This window comes from Dicentrarchus labrax, unplaced genomic scaffold, assembly GCF_905237075.1.
Source record: "Dicentrarchus labrax unplaced genomic scaffold, dlabrax2021, whole genome shotgun sequence".
Taxonomy (NCBI): Eukaryota; Metazoa; Chordata; class Actinopteri; family Moronidae; genus Dicentrarchus; species Dicentrarchus labrax.
In genome coordinates this window covers 11824722-11834595 of record NW_026136701.1, presented here as the reverse complement: position 1 = coordinate 11834595, position 9874 = coordinate 11824722, and the positions used below count along the sequence as shown (strand labels likewise).

The following is a 9874-nucleotide window of genomic DNA, read 5'->3' as shown; positions in this document are numbered from 1 at the left end:
TATTAGGTTTGTTATTTAATGACTCATTTACATGACCTTTAGGGAGGAGAGATTCCGGTTGAGAAATTCTGGCTTAATTTGTGGTAAAACTTTGGGAAAGAGATACAGGTTAGGTTGATTCCTACTTTTCCTCTCATTTGTTTTCACTAGTCCAGGAGATTTGCATGTCTTTTGCTCCACACCAATAAGGTCATCACTTAATCTTCCCTATATGGGTTAGCGCTCTTCATTTTGATGAATGGATAAACCCTTTTAGCTCCTGTGTAGCACTCTAACATGTCTCTGGGCCTTTCATATCACCACCACTTACTTACTTGTTTCTTTTAATTATGTTGCCACATCAGTGGTCACTTGTCATTTGCTGAAAACTATCTGTGAACACCACATCGCTGTATCACCCTGCCAGGAAATTAAACTGAACATTAGTGCAGCTGTATAGTTTTGACTAATGAAGTGGAGGGAAGATGACAGAAAGAGGGAGACAGAGAGAGAGAAGAAGGGAGGGAGAGAGAAAGGGATGACGCTGTTGACTTCCCAGCACTGATGTCAAAAGGTAAGAAATTTGCAAGAAGATTTAATTGGCTATTAGGTTGAAGTTTTATTTGATTCTGCAGGAATATAAGTATGTAGCAGTGATGAATTCAGCCCTGTGTGAGTATTTGTGTGTAAAACCAAGCTATCCTTTACAAATGACCAAAATTAGACCAAAGAAAAGAGGCTAGCTACTTTATCTCTTCTCAAGTGACAAAGCACCTGATTATCATGGCCCACGTCCTCAGAGAGTTGGGGTAATGCTCTATGGCTTAGGCCATTGGCAAATTCGGATTTCAGGATGTCTTTATATACTATTCTTTCCAACAGAGATGCTGATGGAAATGCATTTACTGCACTATACATCTGGAACCAGGTGTTTTATGATCATACCATGCAGTTTAAACCAGAGCACTAAATAGTCCATTAGTGATGCTGAACCTGCACCGAGTGCAACAGCATCCTTGTGTCAGTGTGGCACTAATATACAATACACTGTTACTGTTAGTAACTGCACAGATTATGCAGTAGCTGACTCTGCCTCTGAATGTGAAAGTGTTTTTAATTGTTGAGGACGTGGATAGCTAAGTGATTCCTCTTTAGTGCTTCTAGGGTTTCTCATATTCACACTTTTAGAAAATAAGACCCTGGAATGTACAGTAGCAAAACCTTTTGGTGCTTGTATTATGTACTTTCAGTGCACAAAAACCCTACTGTACCGTCTGTACCCATGAACATTTGTACTCTTGTCATCTGTGCCTTTTAACTCCAGACTCAGAGGGACAGAAATCAAAATGTGCTTTGAAACAAAAATGTACCTTGTGGGGAGTGGAAGGGGGACACGAACCCGGAGAGCTCCCAAAGGATCAGACACCTTTGTGTGACGTGCGATAATATTGTACCTTTCTGTATGGATATAGTCTGTAGACCTGTTCCTGTTCCTGACCATGTGCCTTTGGTAAAGTTTGACTCTTGTGTCAGAATTACATTAATATTAAACATTTGTCATTTGCCACCGTCTGTGCCACCCCTGTACGGCCGCTAGGGCGCGCTAAGCACCAAGTGTGGGTGACATAAATTCAGGAAGGTTGTCATTGAAAACACCTTCTTAAACATATGACATCATTTGAGTGTTCATTAACACGTGGTAATTAAACTTTGGATGTCGGTATAAACCGTGATTGACAACATGTTAAGCATCTATTTCCGTGTGATTATCTGGATTGAGCTACTCGAGGCCATTCAGGCTTCAGGTCATGACTGAGAGGCCTCAGCTAGAAGCAGCCTGAGCTGAATCATGAGCAGCTGAGGCTAATAGTTTAATGATATTTGACGCAGTCAAAGGGCTCAATTAGTTTGATGCTTGAGCATCTTTGACACAATGACTAGTGAAAGTAGAAGCGCAGTAGTTTGCAAAGAAGTCACGTTCACCCCTCCCTCTGTCCCTCTCTCCTTTCTCCCCCCCTCTCTTCTTCTTCTCTCCATCTCCCCTCTGTCTCTGATTGGTGTTCTCCAAAGATAATTGGAGGCAAAATTTGATATGCTCAATGTCATGGACAGGAATGAGGTTTCACCGGCGTCTGCTGCCACCATGAAAAAGAAGGCGGTGGGCGGCAGCGGATGCAGCCACATAAACGCACCCAAGGCTGCCACGTCCAAATGCACAAGAAGCAACAGCAACCAGAACTGCCTGGACTCCGGTTCTCCCGGCGCAGCGAGCGGTAAGCATCCCGGTGCGGCCAGCAACGTCGTGATGGACGAGACGGAGGACGGAGAAGAGGAGTCCAAGTTTCAGCATCCGCGGTTGCGCCGAGCCGGGGGAGCGGCAGTGGTGGAGGTGGAGGAGGAGGAGGCGGCGGCAGTATCAGGATGAAGAACTTTACGCCAGGAGGGGGAGCCGCGTCCTCGGGTTCCAGGAGAAACTCTAACAAGGAGCCCTACCACACGCACACAGAGGACGCTCCCGCCGCTCCACGGCCCAGTGCTGCCTCCAGAGCTACCGAGACCCAGACAACCTGCCCGGGCGATGCTGCCCAGCGCGGCGAGAGCAGCAGAGCATCTGGGGCGGAGGCGTCGGACTCAGCGGTCGCGGTAGAGGTTTTAAACGCGACAGCGGGTGATGGTCGCAACAGCGTCGCTCCAATTTCCAGCATGAAATGCAACAAAAACGGAGAATGCAGGAGGGACTCGGGTACCGGGAGCCTGCGCTCAATCATCTCCAAGCAGGAGAAGCAGACCGGAGGGTCGGGGAGGGCCGAGGACGGAGGGAGCACCAAGCGAGGAGCCTGTAACTCGACCACCGCCAGCATGGACGGCTCGATCACACCAGGCGGGTCCCTGACCGGGGGGCACGGAGGAGAGAGCGCAAACCCCGGTGCTACCCCCGTGTCCAGCGGTGTCCCCGAGAAAAAGGACTCCAAGGTGTCCTTCTCTAACGCACCAAGCCGGAAAGCCTCGTCCTCGCTGCACGGCCCGACTCAGACTCAGACCCAGCAGCCAAGGAACTCTGTCACTTTCCAGAAGCCGGAGGATGGACCGCCAATTGTGCCCGCCGAGGATGCGGAGCCTCGGGGCAGCCAAGCCAGCTTCATGCAGCGGCAGTTTAGTAGTATGCTGCAGCCTGGAGTTAACAAATTCTCCTTACGCATGTATGGTAGTCAAAAAGCAGTGGAGAGAGAGCAGGAGAGGGTCAAATCAGCTGGAAATTGGATTATACACCCTTACAGCGATTTCAGGTAAGAGCTGGGGCTGCCATTGGTTGCACGTTGAAAGTCATGAGGGGCCCGTGTGGGTCCTCATTGTCATCTACAACTCACTATATAGTGAGTAACCACTGTGACTCCATGGGAACACATGCATGGTTTTATTGTTCAAGGCTACAGGCTGCTGATCTTCCATTTCATCCCTTATGATTGAATCTGTGGAGATTTGAATCGATGCACTGCAACGTGCTGCCACTAATCCCCCCCCCAAACAACCTGTTGTCAGGCAAACGGACTTTAGCAAAGAGTGTCCTTTCAAGGTTGTAAACAAATCCTATTCCAGGCTGTATGTACAGTAGCATGTCTGGGATGCTCAACAAGCCCGGCCTGCTAACACATCTCGACTTTCCCGTTGCGGTGCGCTCACATTTAACGAAGAGGACAGCGCTCCGCCGCTAATTCGGGCTCTTTTAAAAATGCCATTATTTACACAGATCTGGTTAATATTGTAGTATAAGCTATGCTCTGCGACAAGAGCTGTGCTGACAGGATGTAGGCTACGCGCGCGCGCGTGTGTGTGTGTGTGCGCGCGATGCACTCAGTAATGGAATGTCACCTTGAGCCAAGTGTGCGAAAACCTCAAGCATGCTCATTGGAGACATAGGCTATCCGTCTGTACGACTCCCCGGATCCTGCATTTTAATGACGGATGCGCTCTGTTTATCACGGCTCAAACACCGAAAACCCAGCTGGACATCCAGCAGCTATTTTGTCATACAAATATTTAGGGAAATGTACGAGCCAAGAAGGCTGCTTTTAAGTCGGGCTTGTTGAATTAGCCTGTGAACCCCCCTTTTTTTCCCGACATGCCCCATTCGCTAAATTGCATTTGGGTCAGAAAATCAGTAGGTTTTTTGCTCTCTGCTGGGCTGCTTGCTTTCAGCACCACAAGCAGTGGACAGCTCCCGTCTCATTTGGAATCGGCTGGCACGTTTTGAGCGCTACCTTCAAACGCTCACAGCGCCATTCACGTGTTGGCCCATTTGCACCACATAACGCCGAGTCAGTAGACCACTAAAGGATACACTTGAGACGTGTTTGCAAGATAAGAGATGTAATTTGACGACAGCCACTTTGGAGACCTTTCTTTACCATGTGACCTCCCACACGGTGTGAAGCTGCAGCTGCCCCTCCGTCATTCTTATGCAAATTAATGCAAAGTTGAAGCAGCAAAGTTGCTTCCAAACATTATAATCGGGGCGGTTATTGTTGTTGCCGTGGAGTGGAGGAGTCAGAGCTTGTTGCATAAGTCGCAGTGTAATGACTCAGCGCTGCACCTGTCCTGCAGAGCCTCCTCTGACGGGCTCAAACCTCACTACTTTTTCTTTGTCTGTCCCGTTCACCAAAGTGCCACATCACCGCTGGCAGTAAATAGAAAGATAGTCGCCTTCCTGGTATCCATGTGTACCGGAAGGTCGAGAAGATCTCCAAATGCAGTCGTATAAATAAACCCTCATGTTTTGGTTTGGGTCCTCTTTAACAACTCTAGAAACATACTTTACAGGTTTTTATCAGCTTAAAACGCGATGACTTTTCCTAAATTCATGAGAATCAAGTATGAACCTAATTTTGTCTGCTACTGAAAATTACTTTAGTTTGGAATCTCAGAGATCCCTAGCTGTAAAACTGGATTAAATGCAATGGATAAGCTCAGTATCTGTGATTTCTATGCAGCGCTACCCCTCCCAAATCCCAAATAAGTCTATTTCTATGTTTTGGATCTTACTGGAGTTTTACAATAATTTGTTCATGAGTAAGTCTAATTTGCATCCAAACATTAGAGATGTCATACTGAAGATAACATATGGACTATATACCTTGTGCCCATATATTATGCAAAACATTAAATATTTTAATGTTTTATGGTCATTACTTTGTCACCTTCATCAAATGTGCAAGCTCAGTTTGCAATTATAGTTCCCTGTACATGTTTTTACACATACAGTCTGTGGGGTAAGTGTAAGTATAGCCAATGAAAGGTTGACAAACGAAGTTGAAAGTTGCTTCCATCTTTTAGCTCATCATTTAAACCTTGAAAATGCATACTAGACAAGATTTTCAAAAAGAAATCTTCTTCAGCAATGCTTATAAAATGATCTTTGTTACTAGAGACAAACATGAGATATATTTTGTTGCATTATAAAAGATTATGAAAATGAAATGAAATATGAATCTTGGAAGTTCAGCAGAATATCTCTCTCATGGCTTTCTGCATGTTCAGACAGGCAAAGTGTAGCTCCTGCACTTCGTTTACACTTTTCCATCTTAGAGTTAGGAAGTCTCTTGTGCCTATCGGCTTTCCACAGCAACTCCCTTTTCTTATCTGACTCTATTTTTGTCTTCCCCCTTCCCACCCTCCCCCCTTTCCCCCTCCTGTACCCATGTTAACACACTGTCATGTACACACCACAACTACACATGCCTGCTAGGTTCTACTGGGATTTCACAATGCTGCTGTTTATGGTGGGCAACCTGATCATCATCCCTGTGGGCATCACCTTCTTCAAGGATGAGACCACTACGCCCTGGATCATCTTCAATGTGGTCTCTGACACCTTCTTCCTCATGGACCTGGTGCTCAACTTTCGCACTGGAATCATCATTGAGGACAACTCAGACATAATTTTGGACCCTCAAACCATTAAGAAGAAGTACTTAAAAACTTGGTTCATTGTGGACTTTATCTCCTCCATCCCAGTGGATTACATATTCCTCATAGTGGAGAAAGGGATCGACTCGGAGGTGTACAAGACTGCTCGGGCCCTGAGGATCGTCCGCTTTACCAAGATCCTAAGTCTTCTGAGGCTTTTGAGGCTCTCCAGATTAATACGCTACATTCACCAATGGGAAGAGGTAAGAGCATACATCATGATTTTGCCTCTGTAAATATTTTATTAACGCTAATCACACAACTCTCAGCCACAGAGGAAGAAACACCCAATCTAGACGGTGATAAAAGGTCACTGATTTGCCTCCAATATGTTTATGTTGGTTCGTGACCAAACCAACAATCTGCCTCTGTGTCTGCTCTGAGCGGCCTGCTCTCCTCCGCCTGGAGGCTCGATATTAATGTTCTCACCTGCCACCTGGTGAGACATGTATAATGTCAGCAGGATGTTTGAGCTTTAACAAACTTTGCATTCTAATTACTGTTATTGTCACACAACCTCCCACCCCCACCCCTCTGCCTCCCTGTCTGACCTGGCAGTCCCACAGGTGGCATCAGGCGGTCTAATAAGCAGCCTATTAACATGGCAAACACAGTTAATCAATTAAGGTGCCAGAGGAAGAGCAGGTGGGGTAGAGGGTGATGATAATATGCAGCTATAGGGGGCTGCTGACTGAAATTATATATGTCACTAACTGTTCATTTAAAGGGATCGGAGAGGTTAGAAAAGCTGGTATTTCCTCAGAGGCCTGACTGGCAGACTTTGGATGTGAAAATGGGTGCTGTTGCTAGGTAGAGTCGCAGCTTCTTGCAGACTGAACTCAAAGGCCCAGTCCTGCCCTTCCTTGGCCACTCAGCTTTTATTTACTCTATGAGGGATGCACTTTGTCTGGGGACGGGGGACCCTGCTCCAACCTCTCTTCGGACTCCTTCCTCAAATGAAGGAGAGCAGCCTGGGAGACAGGAGGTCTAACAATGTCATGAGATCACTCGACTTTTCGTTCATGCCAGTATTGGCAGCCTGGTGTTGGCATTTTGCAGTGGTGAGCAGCGCAGTGGGGCTTGGCTGCTAACTTGACCTTTGGATAATTGGATTTCTGAAGATATGATGCGATGCACACACATACACACACAGTGGTGCGTGATGGGAAGTGATACTTGGCATGCATGGAGAATGAGAGCGGAGACGTGGTGGAGAGAGAGACACTAACACAGGAAATGCCAGTTTCAAATTATCTGTCGTAGTTTATTTAAAAAATCTGAACCCTGAGCTATGTTTAGTTCGTGTGGCTTTCTTGGAGCTGTCCATGGTGCTGAACGTCTCCATCAGCCGGCACAACATGACTGCATACGGTACAGTTTCTCTCATCCATCCTGAGTGAAAAAGATATGACAAATGACTCTATTTTGTCAGTTGCTGATTGATAAAAACTGACAGTGAAAACCCTATAAAGGTTAAAGCGGCATTTAGAAAGATCAGCACATGTGATTCATGTCCAGTCTCGTTCCTCATCACTCCCATCGCAGAGTATCACTTCTCCCTCAACTGCACTGAGTAACAAATAACCCATTTCTCAGTCCTTCATAGTAGACTTTATCTGACCTTCCTACATGTCTTACTATGAAGAGTATTGTAATTTCTGCACATTTAGACTGTATAAAGATAATCATGCTGTTAAATGCAGCCAAAGCACCAACAAGAAGTGGTTTCTTAAAGTCAGTCAGGTGATAGATGATTGGCCTAAGTGACTGTCCAGTGACTCAGAATGATTGATGTATGGGACGACATAGACTATCAGTTGTTAAGGATCATGATGGTCCCTGTCCATCACTCTGTGTGTTTGAATGTGTGTGTGTGTGTGTGTGTGTGTGTGTGTGTGTGTGTGTGTGTGTGTGTGTGTGTGCGTGTGTGCGTGTTGGCATGTCTGTCTGTGTTGTTAGCGTATCAGTGTGCCTGCAGGCATGCGTGAGTGTTTTGTGTGCGTGTCTGAGCCTTTGATTGATGTCATGTATCTCTGTGTAACAAATGTCTTGCCTGCTCCTGCTGTGTTTGATTTGGGACTGATGGGAACCTGTCTCCCCCTACTCATTAATCAAACTTAGTGTAATCCAAAGGAGGCTGTGGATCTGAATGGGGAGCCAGGCCTGCCACTGAGAAATTAATTCAAAGAATTTAGTATTTGACAAACTTAAATAAAAACCATATTCAACATATTCCAATATAACATTTTAACATATCTCCAAGAGTCAGTTTACAAGTTCTTATTGTCTCACTCCAGATCTTCCACATGACCTATGACCTGGCCAGTGCGGTGATGCGGATCTTTAACCTGATTGGTATGATGCTGCTGCTGTGTCACTGGGACGGCTGCCTACAGTTCCTGGTTCCCATGCTGCAGGAATTCCCCTCAGACTGCTGGGTGTCCCTCAACAAGATGGAGGTAAGTGTCAGGGAATCATGTCTGCGCATACCAAGTTGCACATATCACCCGGAACTGGTTTGCGTCCTTAATTCCGAGCTGATTGGAAAGGAGCTACCGATGGTCACAGAATATTGATTAAAGTTTCTGACCATCATCTAAAAAATATTGGCTGAATGTCAATCAATATTTTGCGACTGTGATAAACTCTTTCTTGTCTTTACTAAAACAGGAACACAACGCTCTAGTAGGGATGTTGTCATCAAAAGAGGGAAGACTCAAATGTGTAAATTAACTTCTGCATTTCAAAGAGCTTCATTTTATTTTAAAGGTTCAGTCTTTAAAATATAGGAGGATCTATTAGAAGAAATTTAATATATTATTAATAGGTGTGTTTTCTTTAGTGTATAATCACCTGACTATAGGAATCTACAATAGCCCAGAATGTATAAACCAAACCTTTCGCGGCTACCATACTTTCTCCTACAAACTTCCCAGCTTATTCTCATTCCCAGGTCGTCAGATACACATGAGCAGTGTTCAGTTAGTTGCAATTTAAAATTTCACCAATTAATGCCACTAAATCCTATACACTGGTCCTTTAGAGACTACAAAATGGGTTTATTTTCCTGTCAACTCATCTTTGTTGCCACAAAATTAAATCAGTTGGTTGTTTAGTCTCTTGTATTATTGGAGAAACGTCTTCCTCTACAAAGGTAGGCAGTAATAATATAGGTCCTGGTCACTGAAACAACATATTACAGCCATATTAGCAGTCCTGTGAGGCTATACTTAGGCACATTGGTGCTTTGAACTAAATGCTAACATCACCATGCTAACACACTCACACCAATAATGCTAATGTGCTGATATTTAGCAGGTATAATATTTACGATGTTCACTATCTTAGATTGGTGGGGTTAGCATGCTAACATCTGCTTTTTAGCACTGAAAAGCTGAGGCTGATGGGAACTTCATTAGTTTTCCTGGTACTTTTGTATAAAGTAAAATTTGGCCTGATGAACACCAAAGTCATTAGGATTCATCCTCTAACCACCATGAATGTCTGCGCAAAATTTCATGGCTGTCACCCAACAGTTGTTGAGATGTTTCTGTCTGGACTGACATTTCCATCCCTAGAGCGATGCTGCTGGCGTGGCTAAAAATGAGGGGTGCTCCAGGTTAGTGGTGATAGTTATATATACTGTCATTTGGATTAATATGGTCCACTTTGAAAATAGTGCATTGCACTATTCAGAGAAGAGAACCATTATTATTCTAAGTGATGTCTGTTGCAATTATGCTATTACTAACTCAGGAGCAAAAGTCAGTATTTCATTCCAACAAATCAAAAAAATTACTCATATCATTGCCCTCTGCAGTAGCATTCAGCCGGTGTGCCAGACATAGAAAAACAACGGTAGGATACCAATGAAGAAGCTGTTAAAAAGAAAGATTTAAGCACACCTCTAGATCCCTCTGTGCCTCCTCTT

The 9874-nt window shown here is 44.9% G+C and overlaps 1 pseudogene; it reads left to right on the top strand.

Moving 5' to 3' along the window:
* Positions 1 to 2006: 2006 nt before the first annotated feature.
* The window catches only part of LOC127365227 (potassium/sodium hyperpolarization-activated cyclic nucleotide-gated channel 2-like), a 31905-nt pseudogene continuing 24037 nt past the window's right edge, over positions 2007 to 9874 (top strand).